The sequence below is a fragment of the Notolabrus celidotus genome, chromosome 13 (assembly GCF_009762535.1).
Source record: "Notolabrus celidotus isolate fNotCel1 chromosome 13, fNotCel1.pri, whole genome shotgun sequence".
NCBI classification, from domain to species: domain Eukaryota; kingdom Metazoa; phylum Chordata; class Actinopteri; order Labriformes; family Labridae; genus Notolabrus; species Notolabrus celidotus.
Window position 1 is genome coordinate 24,997,175 of NC_048284.1, and position 22,031 is coordinate 25,019,205.

The following is a 22,031-nucleotide window of genomic DNA, read 5'->3' on the forward strand; positions in this document are numbered from 1 at the left end:
CTTCTACATTGGCCTCATTGATACCATCTTTAGATGGGCACATACTTGCCTTGTCCAGTGGGAATAGACACAATAGCATTCATTTGGAGTTATATCAATAGTGATGCCCTCCAACTTTGTTTCAGGTTTCATTATTATAGGGAAGTTTCAGGTCCAGTAGTGATTGAAAATGTTTTGAGCTTAAAGCAGCTCTTGTTGATGTGAGTGCTGAGTTGCAGGCTGTAAAACCAAAACAATAAGCTAAAAGGTTCTAAAACACTTGATAAAACTAAAAGGAAATGCTAAGTTAGGTAGAATTATCTTTTCCATGAACTCAATCTTTAATCTGTGAATAAAAATATCTAATAATGCAGCTTTAAAACCTTTTGGATAGCTGCCCCTGTTTGGCTTCTTTTTAGTGATGTTGGCATGTTCTCAGATTTGGGCAATTAACTTGGTGAATAAGGATTTTGGAATGATGGCCAAAAATAAAAGACCCAAGATGTGATAAACCAAAATCATCCTTTAAATATTGAAAGAGCTATGACTGCTAAAATAATGTGTGCAGTTAACAATGTCCAGGTGAGGTCCTCTAACAGCCCCACTTAAGTTTTTGACACACTCCTCTCTCAGGTGCTTACAGTTGGGTGAAAAGGGGTTAACAGCACTTTAACTCCTGGCAAATACGTAATGAAAAAAAGTGCTGTGTGATGGGGCCACCTGCATGAGATGACCACAACATGACAGAGAGAGTATTGGTCCCTGGTTTTGTGCGTTTGTCAGACCCTGTGTTTGTGTGTGTGCATGTGTTATGTTCTGTTTTTAACATTGGCACTGAGTGCTTTGCACCTGTGGCTGCTGGCAGACCATCCGGTGTGTTGCAGCTCCGGAGGGACCTTGAAGCCCGTCGCAGTGGGAGAGAGGAGTCTGTCCTGCTAACCGTAATTAGCACAGGCCTGTTGATTCACTGATAATGAGAGGGAGTTCATTAGCAACACGCTAATTGCTGCCTACTTCACCAACACCGCCACCATCGCCGCCATGCCAGCCCCCCAAATCCCCCTGCTCTCCAAAAAAGTTTGCCTTCTAACACATTAGAGATGTAAAAAAATACAAAAAAACTGAAACTTTTTCAGAGATCTGACTGGAGGCAGATGGAAGGTGTTTGTATAAGTTTGGACTTTTTTTAGTCTGTTTGTAGCGCAGAGAACCAGAGGAGAGAGTTGTTTTGGTTCAGACATTTCACAGCATCGAGCAAAGAAGGCTTCTGCAGAAGGGCACTGAATGTCAGGAAAACAGCTCTGTCCAAGGACGTGAAGAAAGTTCAGAAGCTAATTGCCAGAACAAGCAAACAAGCAAGCAAGCAAGCAAGCAAACAAACAAACAAAAACAGATTCAGCTTGGAAACAACCTCACCTGCACCTGCATTATATAACAACTGCGTTACAATCTATACTTTGGTAAAGAGTGCTGTCACAAAGTATGCTCACAATCAGCCAGTTGTTCCTTTCATACAAGTACCATGTAGTTTTACACAAAAAATATGGCAGAAAATCCACTCATAGAACAACGAACAAAGGAAGTAGGAGATGATGTATAGTGAGATACTGGTCAGGGTCTTGCTCACTCTGTTGGGATTCTTGCATAGCCGTTTGTTTACTATACATTATCCTGCTTATGTGTGAAAATGAACTAGCCAACAAACAATGTTGATTTCAAAGATGATTTATTTGTAGTGCCTAAAAATAAGGCACCAATTGGCCTAGCAATTTGAGCGCATGCCCCATGTAAAGAGGATAATAGTCCTCTTCACAGTGGTCTGTGGTTTGACTCCCAACCTCATGTTGCTTGTCGTCCCCCCACTTACTACACCCCACATTACCTGTCTCTCTTTAGCTGTCCTATTAATAAACACAAAAATGCCCCCCAAAACAACTTTTAAAAATGAAAAGAAAATAATAAGAATTCTTATCAGCCTTTGTGCAGGATGAATGGACATTAAGCTGGACATTTCAATTCACTGTCACATTAAACATTAGCCTGCTTTTTTTTTTTTAAATTCAGTTGTGTTCATTCATTCTGCACAAACGTTGTGTTGACATTTCTTTCCTCATTCAGCTCCTCTTTCTCTCTGAGATTTGCAGTTGGTCCACTTTTCCCAATCAGAGATGGTTGGGGTCTAATAGCTCCTCAGGCTGCTCTCACATCTGTGCCTGTTAGCTGTCATTACTTCCTGACTCTAAAGTCCAGCCTGAGATGAATACTTCTGTTTTTGCAATAATGTTCACCAACTTAGACTGTGAACAGAAACTGAGGTGTTTTCCACAGCATCAACAGAGCTGATATGTGATGGACATGATTTGATATGTGTGATCAGGTTGTCTATGGTGTTGCTCTTGTTGATGAGAATTAATCACTGAGGTTATGCTGTTGAGCCCAGTTTGAACTGATTTGGTCTGGATTATAAAAGAAAGATAACAACTACAGTAGATATAGCAGAAATTGATCCACAAACTGTGTAATGGAACTGATGCCTAAAAAATTAAGTGTCCATGACATATACCTCTTTACACAAATGTATTTGCTACATTCATAGCATGATGTATTCTCAACGGTATAAGGAAAAACTTAGAGTCAAAGAGGAGTTTCATGTCACTTTTTTTTTACTACAGTAAAGTCCTTTTTGAACATGCAGGTGAAAAACTGTAACATGCACATAAACAAACACACACATGCTCACCACTTACCTCCAAAGGTCCATTGTTCTCCTGTCCTGTGTTTGCAGATTTGTGCTAATTGCTCCTCAAAGCTGAATGATGTGTCATTGAAATATGTTGGTCGGGTTGAATATTCCTGTAATGTTTACAGCTGTTGGAACAAATAACACCAGTAAATTATTAATACATTTGTTTCAGAAGTCTTTGAATAAGTGTTTTTACATCTGTAGGTTGCAATTTCAAAATAAAATGGATAGTTATAGCCTACATAGGTATTTTTAATTTAACCATGTGTTAAGACAGCTTCCATCTGATACTGATTGAATCTGTTAAGCCCAGCTAAGCTGGAAAACATCTGTTTTATGCTAGAAAAAGATATCTTGATATGAAGTTAAGTAAGAGCTCATTATAACACTCACACATGCTGTTAGCTGCTATATGTAACATATTGTCAATGCTCAAAGATGTTGCCAGTCTTGCCAACTGCACAAATGAAAATATTATGTACAGATACAATGGATCAAAATGCTGTATGTCACCGTGTTGAACCAAAGAACTACTTTAAGTGTCAGCAGTCAACCTGAGCTCTGTAGCATTATGTAGCAATGTATCATTTTAGCATCTTTAAGCTCATTGTTTTGGTATGCAGCCTCACCACGTGGTTTATGCTCACTGTTTTCATCAATCACATGTACAGTACGTGACACATTTTAGACATCCTCGATCTCTTGAGTCCACAAATGAAAAAAGTTACTGAGTAGCTCAAAACAATGTTTTACATGGAGCAGATTACAAGCCTGCTATTATCTTTCAGGCAGGAGTTGATAAAAGAGCTGAGCTGAAAGGACACTGAATATTGGATTTCAGGACCAAAAGAACTCCAGACCTCTGAATGTTGCTCTCTTTCTCCTGTTAATAAACAACTGCTGGCTTACAAGCAGCATCTTTTACTTATTTAGTGACATGTCATTTTGGTCATTTGCGGTTTCATGTAACACTCCCCAAATGGCCTAATGAAAAATAAATGCAACTGTAGTGGGGAACATACACACGTACTTGAGCTAAAAGGATGCATATAGCATAAGTGGGTTATAGAGTTTTAAAAGCTGCTAATAAATGTATAAATGTGAATGTTTTAACATGTTGCATTTAGCTTGAACAGATTGAGGCTGGGTAAAGAAAATATAGATACCTTTCTCTCTCACTGAAAACTTTCCTCCTAATTGTGGTGAAGCTATAATAATGAATGCAGTCTGCAGCTTATGGTCCCCAAAGAGTACTTCATATCCAACCCAGGGAAATGGTGGAATGGATGGATGGATGGATGGAGGATGGAGGGATGACTAACCAGTCCGAAAGTGCCATGGTAATATCCGTCAGGGTTGTGTATTTCTACATAACAAGTGTCCATCCACGAGGCAATCTCACCTCAAGAGAGTGATCTGTCTCTCCTTTCCCCTCGCTAAGAGGCTGAGGCTTTATCAGTAAGGCCATGATGAATTCTCAACAGACACCCACTCCGTATGGGCCCTGAGTGAGCATGCATTTAAATGAACCCTCTCTTCCTCTGCCTCGTACTACACAAGGATTTCTAAACTCTCTCTCTTGTCAAGCACTACATCAAACACAATAACAACAGCCGTCCTAGCCCCCCTTCATCCCCATCCCCTCCCTTTTCTACCTATTTCTTGAAGTCATTTTCTTCTCTGACATTTCTCTTCTTGGTCCACATCACCAAAGGCTCCTTTCATCTGCTTTCATGGTGGACTCATCTACATTTTTTAAAGCAGCTTACGTCATATCCGTGTTTGTTGCTGCTCTCAATCAAACCACAAAGAGTCGTAAGCCATCATTATTAACCACCTTGTCTCTTGTCTCTTTTCTACTTTCTGGAAACAGAAGGTAAGAGGCTGTATCCTGGTGATCAGAGCATCAAAGCTGACAGTCAGCCTCCAGGCTGGTGCATTGTTCTCTGGCTAAGTTACAGCACTTATGACCACTGCTGTTTAAAGCACAGCTAGATACCGGTCTGATTACCATAAAAACACCTCCATCTTACCTGTTATAGTCTGTCAAGCTCCTGACATATGGGAAGCCTTTTCCTTGAACGAGGAGGTCCTGGTGATGTTCGCCTGAATGTTTCAGTTAGCAGAGTTGGCTGGAGAAAAAAGAAGTCAATATAATTTTCTTAATGCAGTGTTTGCTTCAAATATGTTAGCCGCACCTTGCCATTTAGAGGTGTTAGGCCAGGCACATAGTCAGTACATTTACATGATGTTAATACAATTGATTACGTAAGTTGGTCCCACTAAAACTAGACTTTTAAAATACATTTTAACATACAGTATTAGTCTGGCTGAAATCGCACTAAGGTGAATTTCTCTAAGTTGGACTGACATCCCGAGATAATGCTGTATGGGATCAATTCCTCTTGTATTTATAGATTGCTATCAGATCCAAACTGGTCTAGGCCCTCTGGCTGAACAGTAAACAAAACCTCAACAGAAGAAGAATGAGACAAAGCTATATTGTATCATACATGTAGTACCTTGATAAAATGTATTCATTGTACATTTGCTTTACATTTTATTGTTGTAATTAAAAGGTTAAAATGTATAATTCAGTGCAAAACTAGTTCCTAACTGTATTGTTTATTATACTGTCAGGTTAGAAGCTGTAAATTTTGAGCTGTCCTTGAACCTGTCATGCACTGCTAAGTTGTTTGACTTTTTTAGACAGGTGTCAGTCAGGGAGGAAGAGCCTGTCACTGGTCACCTACCTTTTCCTAGCCTATCGTGTGAGAGGGGTGGGACAGGAGTGAGTGTGAAGAGGGAATCTGGAGATCGACATGTAAAGTTGTTGAAATTACCACGTGGTGAGTTGTTGCTAATTAGCCAAAGCAGTTGCTAGCTGTGTCGGAGGAACCATACTTCTGCACCTAGTTTTGAGTAAGTCAAAGACTATTCAGAGTTATAATCTGACACTTTGGTCAAAACAGTCACAAAGTTTAATGTTGACTGTGTGTTTTGAATGGTGTGCTTCAGATCTGACCCAGGGGTGACAGTGCAGTGAAGTGCTCAGGACTGGTCTCTGCAGGGGAGGAGACAGACGGCTGGCTATGCGTACCTGCCATGGGAGTGTTCATCATCACACAAGTGGGACAGCTCGGGACATCAGAGTTGCAACTGACCACATCTTTTGAGTATTAAAAGCACCGTGAGTACTGACAACCATTTACAAAGGATAAACAAACAAATGACTCCTATGAGCTCCAACATGCTCGCATACATATGGTACCAATAGACCAGGGGTTCCCAAAGTGTGGGTCGGGATCCCCTGGGGGGTCGTGAGACACAAATGGAGGGTCGAGGGATGTCTTTAAGAATGTTTTTTTTTCCTAAAAATGGTACATTTTACCAATTACAGTAAATAATATTGACAAAAATACTAGCTAAGCTTGAAATAAAACCTTGAAAATAGAAAATGTAATGAGTTTTCAGCCTTTCTTTTTGCCAGATGACTCCTAAGTTTAGGGTGAGTGAACAGTTAATCATCAAAAGCATCAGTAGCAGCAGGTTAGTGCATAAAGGAGAAGGAAACACAGCCACATGCTCATGTAGGTAGGCTTATTTTCTGCAGATCAGCTAGATGAAGCCACATTAAATCCCTTTGAGGTACACTGGGGGTTGCAAGTCTGTGGCATATTTTGGGGGTCGCAGGCTAAAAAGTTAGGGAACCCTTGCAATAGACTGAGGTTATAAAATCCTGGGTATTAATATTTCATTGACATTTTCATTATTTGTTCATGGTTTAAAAATACATTTCTTATAACATTTGAACCTGGTTGGTGGTACAGTATTCCTTTTGTTTGTCGTAGATTGTGCAGAAGAGACAGCAGAGTGGTTTTACTACAGCATGGGAGTTATGTATTGCTCACATTAACCTTTAGCTAAAATAGTATGTTACCTTGGCTTCTCTGCACCCTAGGCAGAATCTTATATTGAATCAGTTATTTTGAATGCATGGTTTAAGTATTAGTAGAAATCGTTCAAACTCATCTTCCATGCTAAGGTGTATGAAGAGTTGTTAAATGTATGTATTTTTGTGGTAAACAAACAGAGTTGTGTATGAGAACAACATACGGTACCGAGCTATAGAGTTGTACATAGTTTCCCCGTTTGACGAACAACCAGTTAGCCGTTGCTAACTTGTTTGTTTATAGTTTTGTTAATTGACAAAATAGGTAAGACAGGAAAAGGTTAAATAGTAACTAGCTAAAAGGTGACGTATTGCCACCTACTGTAATGGAGGCACATACCTTGCAGATATACTTTAGTCTGTAAATCGGTTCTTGCCTGAAGCTTGTTACTAGGACAAGGACAGTAGTCACATCACACTGCCTGTGGAGTTATAACTGTAGCTTGACTTAACTGTGCATGCAAATGTAACAATTAGAGATGTCAACAATTAATCGATTATCGATGAATTGATTGTTAAGAACTCACTCCAACACATTTTTTTGTTTCGATTTAATATCATGTGGAACAAACATCATGTGGTCTTATATTTCGTTCAGCTATCAGGGAGGTGTTTTAAGTTTAAAGCATGTTTCGATGTGAATCAGCTGACTACAGGTGTTGTGTTGAGACGCTCAGCTGGGGGCTGCGGCTGAGTGACAGGTCTCCACGAGCGCTTTTTCTCGCCGCCAACGGACTGATTATGACCCGGTTGCGCTCCCGGCTGACACCTGACCGCGTTCACATGCTTATTTTTCTCAATAAGAACGAGTAGACAGAAAACTGGACACTATGAGTCTGAAATATGTCTCTGTTCAGTTCCCTTGTTGTAGTCTGAGCTTTCACTGTAATGACTGTATGTCCGTTGAGATCATGAGCTGCTCCACACATTGATATTCAGCGTGTTTAACGTTTTGAACGTCTCAATACGATCCACAGCTGTTCAATACTATCAGTAATATACATGTGTCGTAAAGGAAAATTTGATTCAGGGGGAAAAACGCATTTGGCTTTGTTTTTGACATGGAAAAAGTTTACGTTTTGTTTAATGATTAATCGGTAATTGATCGTTAACATCTCCAATGATCAATCACGGAAAATACTTGAAATTTACATCCCTAGTACTGACTGTGGAAGTTGAATCTGAATCTGACCTGACTTTTGGACCACACAACTCATTTGAAGTCAGGCTAAATTATCTGCTAAATTTCGTGATTAGCCGTTCAGTGTTCGATGGGCATGAGGTCTGATTATGGCCCGATAAACTACTCCCAAACTGGCAGATAGATTTCTGGCATATCAAAAATGTTGTGGATGGGGCACCGTTGGCCTAGCGGTCTAAGCACGTGCCCAATGTATAGAGGCTATAGTCCTCGTTGCAGAAGTCGTGGGTTTGAATCCAGCCTCGAGCATTTACTGCATGTCCTCCCCCACTCTCTTCTCCCCACATTTCCTGTCTCTCTTCAGCGGTCCTATCCATAAAAGGCCTAAATGCCCAAAAACACAATTTGGAAAAAAAAAAGAAAAAAGTGTTGTGGGTTCCCCAACTTCACACCACATGATGTGGACAACAAAAGACACATAGATATACACCGATCAGCAATAACATGATGACCAGCTGTGCAGTCCAATCCAAAGCAACAGCTCGACCACAAATCACACATTGAAGAAGCTTCTACATTTCCAGTTTTTGTTGACACACCAGAAAGATGATGATTGTACTAAATATTTATTGTTGAAGTGAGTGCTTATGTTATGACAAGGACCATACAATGGGAGCACATAATTTGTGAGCTTTGGGTAAGTGTTGTAAAGTATTCACTTGGATTGCAGAGATGACAATCCACCACATAATTTATACAATCCCAGGCCTTCGCTGTACAGATGTTAGCTGGATGTCATTGTCCATTTGAAGAGTTAGCCAAGTTACCTTAAAAATAAGATTAGCTTCTCATTAATAATAACATCCCATCAGTATTTAGCTAAATATCACATTGCCTATGTGACTTACTTAAGGTCATTTTTAACATTGGTTGAAATAGTAATGAGACAGAGAGATTTAACAATCTGTCAGGCAGTGTTTCAAAGCTTACAATGTTAGCAGGCTCAATGAAGACAACAAACTAAGTTTGGGGAAAGGAACTTTGGAAGACCTTTGACAGCAAGCTACATTTTGAAAGTTCAAAATTCTAACTTATTTTAACCCCCCCAACAAAGTCACTCCCCCAATAAACATGATAGCTAAAACCTGGTGTTTGAGAGAGGTGAGTGTCATGGATTGGGAGTGTTTAAGAGAGAAGGGACTGTATTAATTGCTCTTTTGGTAGAGGTTAATCATCAGTTCCCACTGATGTTGTGGTATTAGCTAGGTTAGCACCAAGCTAACACTCACCTTCCCTCCAGTAATTAATAAATGTGGGTCAGGGTTTTGGGTTGTAGTTGGAGAAGTAATGTCTTCTTGGGTTTCAGGGGGCATTGGCTGTATACAGGTTAACAGTTCATCTGAAGAGCTAAAGTAGGGAACTGTCTTTAAATTAAGATTTCCCTTTAACATCACCCAACAATTATCCATATGTAAGTGCATCAAAACATTGACACTCAAATGCTGACAATCATCAACCCTGAAGTTGTTTGTTGGACTGAAACAAAGGCCATGCGTGAAAGAGGAAGATATTTCAGTCTATTTAAGTCTCTTTTTTGTTCACCCTGCCAAAGGTTTGTTATTGTTTACAGAGACTTAATTGTCATCAGATGGGTTCAGACATCGATAAGCACTAGGCACGTCTCCCATGAAAGCAGGGAGTCATTCCATTACATTGTGTGAAGGTAGTGAACTAATGCCACCATATTTGATTAATCAGAAGTTCATAGCTGAATTGTGATTTCTTAATTTAACTAAAAGAACAAATACTTACATTTGTGCAACAACTCTAAACTATGTCTTAGAGAAGTATGGAACTTCATTGGTTTTTGTTTTTAGAAAACATTTGTCCCAGGTAAGCAGAAGAAGCCTTTTCCACCTACAAACAGATGAGAGTAATTTCTGCCTGAGAACTGGCAAGTTTCACAAAGAGACAACAGACCATACTTGAAGTTTAAGAGAAACAAAGCAAAATTGAACACCATTACAGTCTCCTTCATGTCCCCTGATTCAGCATATGAAAATTGGCAAAGGTAGCTTCTACCTCCATCACTGGAAAACAATAACTTCACACCACGTTTGGATTTTCCTCAATTAAACCACTGAAGTCATTGTTTCACAGGAAATTGAGGAAAGTTCCATGCAACGTTTGGTAATTATTCATAATCCCAACAATTTGAGTGCAGCTACCTCATTTGGCTCAGTAATTTCGGCTTTTCTGAAATTTCCTTGCATACATTTGCACATTAATGTGGCCTGTTGTGTGCGGAGAGGGAGCGTTTTCCTGTGTGATGTCTCGCACAGTGGTGCGGCCCAGTCGGGAGGCAGGGCCAGCTGAGACACAAAGATTGGTTTTGTTCTCCTTTCGCCGTGGAGCGCTTTAACACATTCAGTGTTATTGCCTCTTGTCAGCACTGTTGTGGTGGTAAACAAAACCTTTGTGGTGCGCGTTCATGTGTGCGGTCTCTTACATCTTACTGTGTGTCATGCAAGAAGACAAATACGCAACAAAATCTAGCTTTTCATCAATTATCTCAAACATTGGTTGTTGCACAGACATGTGCTGTCATATCCCAGAAAGTAAGTTGAGAGACTTTTATAAAATACAGGAAAAAACTACAAGAATGTGTGCATACTGAACATCCATACATTTTATTTACACCTATCTCCCAGACTGTGTCACTCCCCATTTCCTCTTTCACAACTTGGTCCAAATCTTTCATTTTTCCATCGTTTTTGCTACTAGTTGATGTGCTGGCGGGGAGATATGGCCACCAGTGTCTGTGGCCGGCTCTGTGTTGTGTGCTGTGACTGTCTCCCTGAGATTTGCATAAATAAGCTCCCGGTCCCAGCATGCCCACGCTGTTGTCCAGGTGCAAGGACATTTGCATATAGAGCTGTGATAGGGCTCCCCTGGGTCCCCTCGGCAACTGCTGAGCGGGTAGGGGGCCGGCAGCACCACAAATGAGTTCTGAATTGGAACCTCACCGCTGCTCTCCATTTTATGTGTGTGCAGGCACGAAGCAAAGGCAGAAAGTGACCAGAGAGAGAGAAGGAAGAGATAAAAAGGTAGTGAGGAAAAAGATAGAGACAGGTAGAAGGGGAGCTTATGGCAGGAGGCAGAAGAAACAGAAAGAGAGACGGCTTGTTAGATATCAGTCGCTTATATGTTTGATCTTTTGGTTTGTCGCTGACTTTAGGCACCAGTGTGGATCAATCAATTGTGTATCTACATTAAATAAGGTATCTCATAGTAACTTTCAAAGGCTCTGTTGATACATATTTTCTTGGACATCAACCAAAGGGATATGAGTCACGGTACATCTTGACTTTCTCTGATGGCCTCATCATACTTTTCCATTAAGTCTCAGCGGCCTTTTGAATCAGCAGAATATGGTTTGGGGGGAAAGCAGGGAGCCGAGCCCAGCCCTGATTAGTCACATGCAGCTCCTCTGACAATACTCACTCCATCTGAGCACCATCGAGCCGTCTCTCATTCAAGAGACAACTTCTGATGGGACGCCCGCCAGAGGAGCCTTATGGGATCGGGGAAAGAAATCCTGTGCAGGAACAGATGCAAGGAGTCACACACCAACATGAATACCACAAAGTATCTCCAGCTAATGGGCTGCTTAGTTGGTAATCTTCACATTTACAAACATCTTGAAATGTTGAAGAGCTGAATAAATGACTTAACACCTCTTGAACTACTTGAAGCTTAAGATAGTTGAGGTCACTTTAAAAGGTGACAGATTGAACTTTTCATCCTCGTGTCTTTGAGCTATCTCAGAAAGCAACATTTCTCCAGATGAAACTCTCCTAGAGGTTTTTAAACCTTGTGTGCTCTTATAAAAGAGATAGAAATATCAACATGAAATCAGTGTGATGCTTTGTGTTGAAACATTTGACCTCAATTAACACATGATGTTTCCCTTAACAAGGGAGTACAATTTAAGGCTAAACAATGAGGTTTAAGACTGGGCAAAGGTTACAGAGAGGTCAGTGAAAACACGATCATTTAAGATAACCCGTCAAATCAGGCTATGTTGGGGGTTATACACACTCTGATATGCTACGTCACACTGACAGGACTCCCTTTTAAGAAAACAGTCAAGGTATTGTTTGAAACCAAAAAGGTGTAGAAATCCCACTCCCATCTATACCAGGATAAGATTTTGTCTTGATTGGCTACTCATTAGCCAACACACCACTAACTATGATACAACAGCTCAGTTATTCAGAATAAAGAGGCCCCACAAGTGTAGTTTAATACAGATTATGTCATTTAAAAACCCGAGTAAGGCCCGAGAGCTCGGACTTAAATGTTTAATACTTCTAAAAATTAAAAAGACCATGTTGCATCACGCCCATAAAGAAAAAGTCCACATACTCTTCTTTTTAACCCCTAATGTGCACTCATTACAAGACATAAAATTAAAAGCTGCATCATTCACTGTTAAAATTGTCTGTTGTACTAAAAGGGCACAATAAACACCCAAAGACTTTATAAAACTTGGGCTCAGTTACGTCACTTACTGTATGAGGCCTAAAGATGGTGGTCACCATATTGGAAATGGAGACTAATTTACAGTTAATCTAGAAACCGGCAAGGTGCAGCTGAGGCCCCAGGCAACACAGCAAACGGCTACAGTCAACTCATCTTTAATCACAGGCAAGTATGCTTAGCTCTTAATACAATCAAAGCAGATAAGTTATAAAAATGTAAACCCCATAAAAAAGTTAAGAATGAAGAAATGAGGTATAGAAACCTAAACATTTTTTTGTATGAGGCTGCAAACATATTTAATTTGTTCTGCAAAAATAAGCTCTAACAGCTTTTCCTTGACTTTCGGTGCCAGCCTTAAGTGGACACTTCAGCTGTATTTTACAGAGCCAGAGGTTGACGCTTTGTAACCTGAATAACAGGTTTAGGTGAAGCAGTCAACATGGGTAGTGATCGACCAGCATCAGTTTTTCAAGGGCTGATGCTGTTAATTAAATAACACTGGCTGATGTTTTTTGCCAATATCATGTTGCTTGATTTTTGGTTTTTAAAAAATCACTTTTGGGGGTTTTTGCACCTTTTATTAGAGAAGAGAGGACAGTGGATAGAGCTGGAAGCAAGGAGAGAGTGGGGGAGTGACATGTAGGGAAGGGGCCGCAGGCTTGAATCAAACCTGGGCCAACAGCTACATGGGCGTGCGATTTACCATTAGGCCAAATCCGCGCCCGTTGCTGGATTTGTTTTTTGTTGCATTTGCTAAATACAACAATTTAATAATAATGACATCCATTATTCCATGCACATTAATCTTGTATACTTTATTTTAGCTGGAAACATTTTTTAGATTGGTTTTTAATTGATTAGTGAACAATAAAAACACATTGGGTAATGCTACAGAGTTCAGAACATGACTGATATTTATGTCAGATGCCTGAACTGACTTATTCTATACATCATAACATAATTTTTATTAAACAGCAGCCAGTACCTATTTTCGATTTGATATGCTGTAATTTAGGATGGGAAAACGTAATATCATTGAAGGGGAAGTTAACGTTACTTACCAGCAATAGCACTGACAAGGCTGCCTGCAGTGTCTGCAGACATTATTTGTGTATTTTTTTAATCAACCATGTAAGCAAGTGTTTGGCCGATGCCGATTATGACAAAATGCCGTTAATCGGCCGACCATCAGCTCTTAAAGTCTGTAAGCTGCTCTCAGTATGATTAATACTCAGTTTGTGAAACCCTTGTTTTACCTGATAGTTAAATCCAACTATTAGTTTGACCCTAAGAAACCAGAGAGAGGAAACATGGTTTAAGAAACCAAAAACTGTTTTAAATTAAACTTAATATTTAAAGTATAATTGGAGTTGAGCTCATTGTCTTTGTGTATGTAAGACTGCAGATTTTCAACGTTCATCCCTGAATGAATCGTACAGTTTGCTCAGGGAAGGGTTTTATCACTCTATTAGAGGTTGATGAAGCTTTTTACTTGTAGCTCATGGAGATTTCATATTATTTCACAGGGGCAGTAAATTTGCACAGCAAATTAAGTGAAACCAATGGCAATAATGTGGACATTTGTTCAACGTCAAGGCTGACCAAGCCTGGCTGCTGTGTTAGTCAGGTCAGAGGAATATGCACAGAGCCGCTCATTAGGATTGGGATGCTGACAAGGTCCATAAAAAGATGCATTTCATGTGTGATAAGGTTAAGTCTGGGTTTAAAGCACCTGATATAATAAACAAAAGTTAATACGCAATAATCAAAGTTAAAGCTCCTGTGAGGAGTTTTTATCTGGTAATAAAACACTGAAATATATACTAATTCTAATACTAATAATATGACCCACAAAAGTAAGCAAGACCATCAGCAACACTTATTGATACTGATTGATTATTTCTACACAGCTCTTTTATCTAAAAAACAGATGGTTTTCACTTAGATCTTGTATACTCACTATTTCAGCTTACATGTGCCATACACACTGATGATAAACCATATGGCCGGGGTGTCGTATTATCTCTGCTGAGCTGAGTCCTGGGGGTATGAGTGGGTGAGGGGGAGCAGATTGTCTGTGTGTAATGAAATGCTGTATTTGGTTGTGTTTTATGTCACGTATATGTCCATGGGCCCCTTTGAATGTAAGATGCTGGATGTCGAGGGGCCAACCCTTTCAATAAATTCAAATTCAGAATTTGAATTCAAGTTATGTATGAGTTAACATGCTGGCAACATAATCCAAAAAAAACCCAAACCCAATACTTATTAAGCTCAATATATTGCTTCAATCTGATTTGTGTGCAGAGGTTTGTGATGTCATGCTTATTAAAGGTACAGTGTGAAGTAAACATATTAGTGAGCTTCTTGTCCTAAAAGCTCAATGTCACTACCACAACTTCAAAGTGTTTCAGTATTGAACCTGACTGCTAGATACCATTAAATATTCACATTTCTACACACTGTACCTGTAACTGAGTCTGGCTTACTCAAAAATATTGAAATGAGAAATAAAAAACGTACAGAATAATTTCTACAAAGTCTGTTCTTCTTTCTGTCCTTAAAATCTACCCACTGTGTCTTTAAATTTTTAATAACTTTGTTCAATCTACCAACAATGTTTGACTTGTTTTACTGCCCTCCCAGTTGGATGAGATGTGTATCATGTAACCCCTGTTCTCATATGTTTGCATGTTTGTGTATGTGTGTGTGTGTGTGTGTGCATATGTGTGTGATGGCAGAGCATGAGGGTACCTGCAGGGTACCTCTAACATGTTAATTGAGATTTAGCTCAAAGGTTGAGACAGAATCAAACAAAATGATTATCCCTGTAGGACTGAAACAACATCACCATCACACATTGTTTCCTCACATAAAAGAGCTTTGTTTATATTTTATATTCTCTCTTTATAGGATCAGCCAGGAGGGTTTTATTCGAAATGTTCAACTGTGTGTGATCAATCCATTTACTGTGCATGATTGATACAGTATGCTTAGCCTTGTTAAAGTGCTCCGTGGTGCCAAGCGGGCTGAAAATTGCTGGTCTAGAGAACACCAAAGGCTGTGCTGTTGAAGTCTCCCTGTGCCTGGCATGACCTCCACTCCAAGTCTATTCAGGGCCTTTTGTTTGCTCCTTTGTTTGGCTCCAGGCTCTAATGGCAATCAAAAGGGACACGGTGGTCGTTCTCAGTCCTCGGCACTAATGACATTGGCACCGAGGCAGACAGACCATGTTCATCCAACCCGCCGGCCTCCCAACACGGCCTTGCCACCATACACACACCGAGCCTCTGCAGAGTCTCTTTGGAGGGGCTTCCCATTTAGCCATTCTCTGTGATTTCCCTCTCAGGAAACAACCAAATCATTTTCTCGTAGACACGCTCATTAGCTGACAGCCCGTTTCCCTGCCAGTTTCAACATTTGAATATTCCCGTGTGTACCTCGGCAAACATCGGAGGTCTCATCGTTTCCAACCAAAGCCAGAGCTGACGTGCCAGCGCCGCACTCCAAGGAGAAAGATCTAGATGCCAAAGCAATAAGCTGAGGTGGAAAGAAATAATGGCTCTAATGTTATGATATGTGATGACACGATCAGAATATGTCGGGATGTAATTAGACGTTTGATCTGAGGAGCCTCGTATTAGCTTATCGAATAAAAACACTGGATGTTAGGCTACCAAACCTGAGAGTATTGCTTGCAAAATTTGCAAAAACCTTTATAATCATGCACAGACACACAAACACTCTAATGCATACCATCAGTTTCAGCCAGTTTAGAGCCTGAGACTGATTTTTTATTTCCCTAATATGTTCTGCCGTAAATCTGTATTGTCTGCGGCTATTGAAATACAGAGAAAGAGAGATCAATATAATAGGTTTGGCACCTGGCCAAAATCATCCCTGACAATGTGCGAGGCAGGCATTTGAAATCATCGGTGCATATCCGCGTGTTTGGGGGATAAAAATAATTCCTCGCCTCTTTGCCAGGGAGCGAGAGGCACAATGCCCAGGTCTGAAGGGAAGGGTGCCACATGGGTCTGCAAATTGGCTCAGGCGATCAGACACGGGCATCTCATTTTGTAGAGGAGAAGAAGAAGGAGGAGGAGGAGAGGGAGATGAAGATGGGAGGCGTGTGCGTGTGTGTGTGTGAGTGTGGTTGTGGTGTTATTGGGGGTGGAGTGAGGGGGTAAACAATTCCAATGATTTCCCCAACCTGGCACAGTCCAGGATGTGGATGGCTGCACTGGAGAGGAATTGCAACGGGTTTATTTGGCTCTCTGTTTGTTTCTTTATTGGGAGAAGAGAGAGAGAGAGAAAAAGAGGCACGGAGAGAGAGGAGAAGAGGAAAAGAGGAGGAGGGTGTCTGTTTCTTGTCAGAGCAGTCAGATGAGGGAGGATGTTCAGAACAAATTATTTCTTTGAGATGAACTGAAAATCGTTCCTGTACATTTGCAAACATTTGCAGTTGAAGTTGCCAATCCTGAGCGTAAGCCACATTTATGATTACACAAACCTGACTGTTGGGGAAGTAATTTCCTCTGCGGAGGCTGACTGATAACATTAACCTCTGGCGTGATGTCAATTTTAATGTCAACCATTTTAACTTGTGGGCAATTACAGCATAGTTATGAGGAGAATGCCAGATTTAAACACCCAACATCGCATGCACATAAACATAAAGGTATATGTGTTTTTTTTTTTTACACATGTCTGCGTTTGCATGCATTCACATGACACATACTTAGCTAACTGGATTCATGTGTATGCATGCATGCACACACACGTGCACGACCGCATGACTCCCATGCAGGTACCCATGGCACCCTACGGACTAGGCTGCTGCAGAAGAAGTCTCAGCGGGAGCGCTAGATTAAAAATGACAATCACTCGGGGTGCACGGCAAACACCACAGGAAACGCAGGTGCCTTTGTTAAGAGACACCCAGCGCTCTAAAGGGCCTAATTATCTGCTGTTATTTTGGCAGTTATCAGGCGGAGAATAACTCCCCTGCTCAGACTCAGACTCACACAGCGAAAAATTACTCACTCGCTCACAGTGAGGTATTATATTGCACCGCTGACAAGGTATGCATATTATATGCTGTGCTGGAATTTCACTCAAATTTTCGCAACGAAAATGTCATGGTTTTGTGTTTTCAGACGAAAGGAAATTATTATTATCATCCTGATCATTAAAAAAGGCAAAATGTAATGACTCTAAATTGCAGATTTTCCATCACAACTGCCAAATGTAAGGCACCAAAATTGTTGAAAAGTCAATTTGAAAAGCAAAATAATCACAGAGTTTGAAGCAGTTTCCTCGTGGATCAAAAAACTGACACAGAGAAAAAACAGAGGCACATATTGAAACATGCTCCCCCCTGCTCTGAAGGGCTAGGTGGCACTGTTGGGCATGCTTTCACTCACATGCATACATATCCTCCCCTCAGCTCATGAACAGATAATTGGACAGTTTTATGGAGGATATGAACTCTGAAGGGGAACTTAAGCCATCTAATCATTGGCATTCAGCGTATGCTATTCATATGCATAAATACAAATAAAACACATTCTCTGCCTGCACAAAGAGAGCGTGCACTGAAAAGGAAGTCATACTACAAAACGGGCAGATTCCTCTGAAATTGAACCAAAGATTATAGGAAGTGAAGACTTCAGGTAGAGGAGGAATCTCTTCTTCCTCCAAACAAAGACTGAGTCAGAGATTAATCAATAGGCTACAGTCTAATATATGAATCATTTTTGCACTTGAACAATAGTACTGCAACAATGCTCCACTCTCGTTGCTGTGTGTGTGTGTGCGTGTGTGTTCTTGCATGTGTGTTTTCAAGCAGGATTCACACAAGAGGCAAGTTTTGAAAGCATTTACATTTCAAGCGTTTTTGACTATGATATGATTAAATCAAAATGTATTTTGACGCAGTTTGCCACATTTCAAGTACTTGTGCTAGGCAGTACTTGAATCCAGAACAAGGTGCATCAATTTCAGAACAGCACAAACAAAGTATTTCATTTTTTAAGTGTTTTCAAGATAAACATTTTCAGTTTTTTATCTGCTGTTTACATCATCGCTACATCTTCTTCCAGCCACCTTTCAGCAACAGAGACTCCCTGCCCGTTTCCCCTCATGCTGCAGCCACTAATGTACCCAGCCCCATATAATATGCAGATAATGGTGCATCAGCGTGTCTTCTCCATGTCGCCCTCGCTGCATTACAGTGGATCACACGACACGGCCTTGCCCTGCAGGAATACAAGCCCCTTGTAATTGAAATGAATAAGAGAGAGGGAGGAACATGCCTTCTGAGAGCCCCAAACTTCTCTTCTCTCTCCTCCGTGTATTCAGTGGGGATCCAGCCTTCAGCCGCCAACCGCCAGCCTTAGCAGCGGCTCTGTCATGGGGGCTGAGGCTCGTCTGCGTGGCTGATCGGAAGTGGCACGGTCGAGGAGATGGAGCTCTCTGCCTGGGGTGCGGGAATGGGGACAGTCCCCTACGGTCTCCTGCTCCCTTTCCCCCTCTTTTTTACTCCCTCACTCTCTCTTTCTTTCTCTCGTGTGCAAATGCATCTCCATCTCTTATGATCTTTCGGTCTCCTTCTTTTCCCCTCGCTGTGATCTCCCTTCTTCCCGATTCCCTCCCACTCTCTCGCTCCCACCATCTTTGTTTCTCGCACTTTCTCCTTCCCCACGGCCCGGCCTTCCTTCATCTTAATCCCTCTTCCTCCTTGAGTTTCTGTGTCTTTTTTATTTTCTTGAGAGGTGAGTTCGGATTCATGAGGAAAGAAAAGAAGTCCTGTTGTGGGGATTGCAGCACCTGTTAAACTTGCTGCACTTTGTAGACACACTTTTTTTCATACCTTATTCTTGTTTTGGACACGTTTGCAAACTCTTCTTATCCTCCCCTCAACTTTTTCTCCTCTGCTTGTGGAAGTTTTAATATTTCAGTGACATTTTTTCCACTCTGGATGTGTTCTTAACTCATTTTCTTGAGTTTTTTTTCTGCAAAGCAAAGTAGATGCACATACAATAGTTCATGCACACACTCCCTCCCCCCCACGCACACCCGCCTCTTTGCCTCTTTACACTTCACCCATCTGTGGGGGCAATTATGTGCCCTGCTCTCATCCTAGCGCAGCCACACACACACTCAGCAAAACCACATTCATCCCTCAGTGCACCTGCATCCCTCATGTTTCTAACAGTCCCACAATGCCCTGCTTCTTAGTCTACCGGCCTACAACGCTCCAGGTTCCTGTGAGAACAGATCATTGTCATCTTTCTCTTCCCTCCTTCTCTCCACTCCCCACTTTGGTGACATACACATTATTTATTTTATGACTGAGGACTCAATTTAAATCCCCCTTTCTCCATCAGTCACACGCCACACAATGGCTTTCTCCTTATCTACTGGAGTGTCCTTTTTACAACACATCAGGGCGCCATAACACACCAATAAATTCTACTGTTTCCGTAGTCTTACCTACTGAAATCTGAGGTTTAAATTCAGCCGGACGGGAGGGGGAAAGTGGCCATGAAGAAATTATTACAGTTTGCTACCCCATATGTTGGCATGATGGTTGTAAACAAGTAGCTCCGCCTTAACTTTCATTCTTTTTTAGTTATTTTGAGGATTCCTGCAGGAGGGAAATAAACAAGCTGATTATTTTTCTTGTTATTGTGGAGCGAAACTTTTCATTGGCAGAGGACAAACGCGAACATGAGTCGGGGTGACATTGCTGACCATGTCCAGCGGCCCAATTACCTCTCTCCAAATATGGCGTACAAAAGCGGGGCCGGCGTTTCTGTACACATGGTGTCTGTTACTCCCCAATTATTCCTGCATAAGCAGATTGTGTGGAACATCAAACTGGGGATGTGATGGCTCGTGTGCGGGCTGCCTCCAGCAGAGTGCTCTTTCTTTCCTATCATTTGATCTCGTATTGTAATCCCAGGTGCTTTGAATAATTTATAGGATACAGCTTCTCGTTAAACAATAATTTATATGTGTCTATGAGAATTGATTCCACAGGAATGCACATCTAAATAATGAGAGAAACTGCTGCATTTCATCTATAAGGGGAGGCAGAGAGATAATAATAGCAAAACAAAGGCATTTCAACAACAACACTGGCAGCATTAATAATAATGATAATAATTATAAAAACAATTAGAACACCAGGAGAAGTTAGGCTATTTTTCTGGTTGCTCTCAGTGTAAGAGTACATTTCATTGAGATTTGCTTGAATCCTGTGTACATGTTTGACACGTCCATCAGGGCGCTGATGCAAATCCGGACGTTGATTTCAAGTCCATATTTGGACTTTGAGTCTCACTCCATTCTTCTGTCACTTGCGAGCCAATAAACCACATTTTCCTGCTCACATCCACTTATCAATTCGCAGGAGAGGGCCACACTCATGCATGATGAATTTATTGTTAATGCAAAAGGCTTGTACCGCCCAGTGCTGATGCCCTCGGAGAAATGATGCAACTGATTCCTTCTGAGGCGGAACAATCAAAATGTTCATCAGAGGAGAAGATGTGAAAGGGTGCAGTTATGTGTGTATGTGTGTGTGTGTGTGTGTGTGTGTGTGTGTGTGTGTGTGTGTGTGTGTGTGTGTGTGTGTGTGTGTGTGTGTGTGTGTGTGTGTGTGTGTGTGTGTTTAAAGAGGACCCCGGTCATAAAGTTCAAGAAGTGTTTTTAAATATTGATACACCTCAGGATAAGCTTCCAACCAGTAGAATAATGCTTTTATGTTTTTTATAGTAGGGGACTTTCAAATTTTAAGTGCAATGATATTCTTATTTTTGGACCTTTTTCTTGAAGGAAAAAGGTGTTTTGGACTCCCACCTCTGCTCTCACACTCTTTCAAGATTTGATAATGACTGAAATCTGCCAAAAAACACTTTCTGTGCAGTTTACCTTATGGTTTTAACAACCGTGTGGCATGCCTGACAATGAATACGCAAACACGGTGTTGGTTAAGGTGCAACACTGTGAAGAAAGTTTTATTGGGACCTCTGCAAAGGAGGAAGTTCGCCCGCTCCTTACGGGAAGTGCTGGGGACCAATTATCCAGAAGTGTGACGCTGTCAGAAGTCTCCAGGTTTTGTCAAGTCTTCTGACACCCTGCCAGTGTTGTTCTCTGGGAAATGTTGAGATTTCTTTTCTCCCCTAACGGAATAGGAGGGTGAGAAAAAACTGCATTTATGAGTAGCCTAAGGGTCTGGATTTAACTTTTCCTGGTCGATTCATTTTTAATTATCATTTTTTTCTTGGGTTATGTGATAAGCATTCTGTTTGTTTTGAGCCCTCCCCTTTTTTGTGTGAATTTTTACAGTGTCTTGAATTGAAATAACTGACATTAAAAACGTGTAAACGTCCCTCATTAGCGACAAGATTTGAGATGTGGTCGCTATCACATGGAAATCAGAAAAATAAGATGATAAAACGTAGATTAGCATTTTAGAACTGCCTGCATCCAGTGCATCATTCTGCTTCAAAGAAGAAAAAGATAAATGATGATGCCATTAAAAGTGAACTAATTAAGGAATGCTTCTTTTAAAAACTCATTAACTGCACCCTCATTTACATAATGATGCATATTAATTAAGTTTTAATGAATCTGAGCTTCCATCAAGTCTCCTCTCCTTG

The 22,031-nt window shown here is 40.9% G+C and overlaps 2 long non-coding RNA genes across 7 annotated transcripts in view; one reads left to right on the plus strand and one right to left on the minus strand.

The window, feature by feature from the left end:
• Window positions 1-586: 586 nt before the first annotated feature.
• Window positions 587-4,856, minus strand: LOC117823696. The gene is made up of 3 exons (XR_004633475.1): window positions 4,756-4,856; window positions 2,727-2,847; window positions 587-946 (listed from the first exon to the last, which is right to left on the minus strand). It is a non-coding gene; the product is annotated as an uncharacterized LOC117823696 (long non-coding RNA).
• Window positions 4,857-5,374: 518 nt separating this feature from the next.
• LOC117823694 overlaps window positions 5,375-22,031 on the plus strand; it is a 74,764-nt gene continuing 58,107 nt past the window's right edge. For 4 of the 6 annotated variants that reach the window (XR_004633474.1, XR_004633469.1, XR_004633473.1 and 1 more), the window contains exons 1-2: window positions 5,376-5,644; window positions 5,741-5,912. This is a non-coding gene — a long non-coding RNA (uncharacterized LOC117823694). Of the gene's footprint in view, window positions 5,645-5,740; window positions 5,913-18,723; window positions 20,169-22,031 lie in introns of those variants that run through there. The other 2 variants (XR_004633470.1, XR_004633471.1) reach the window with 2 other exon arrangements.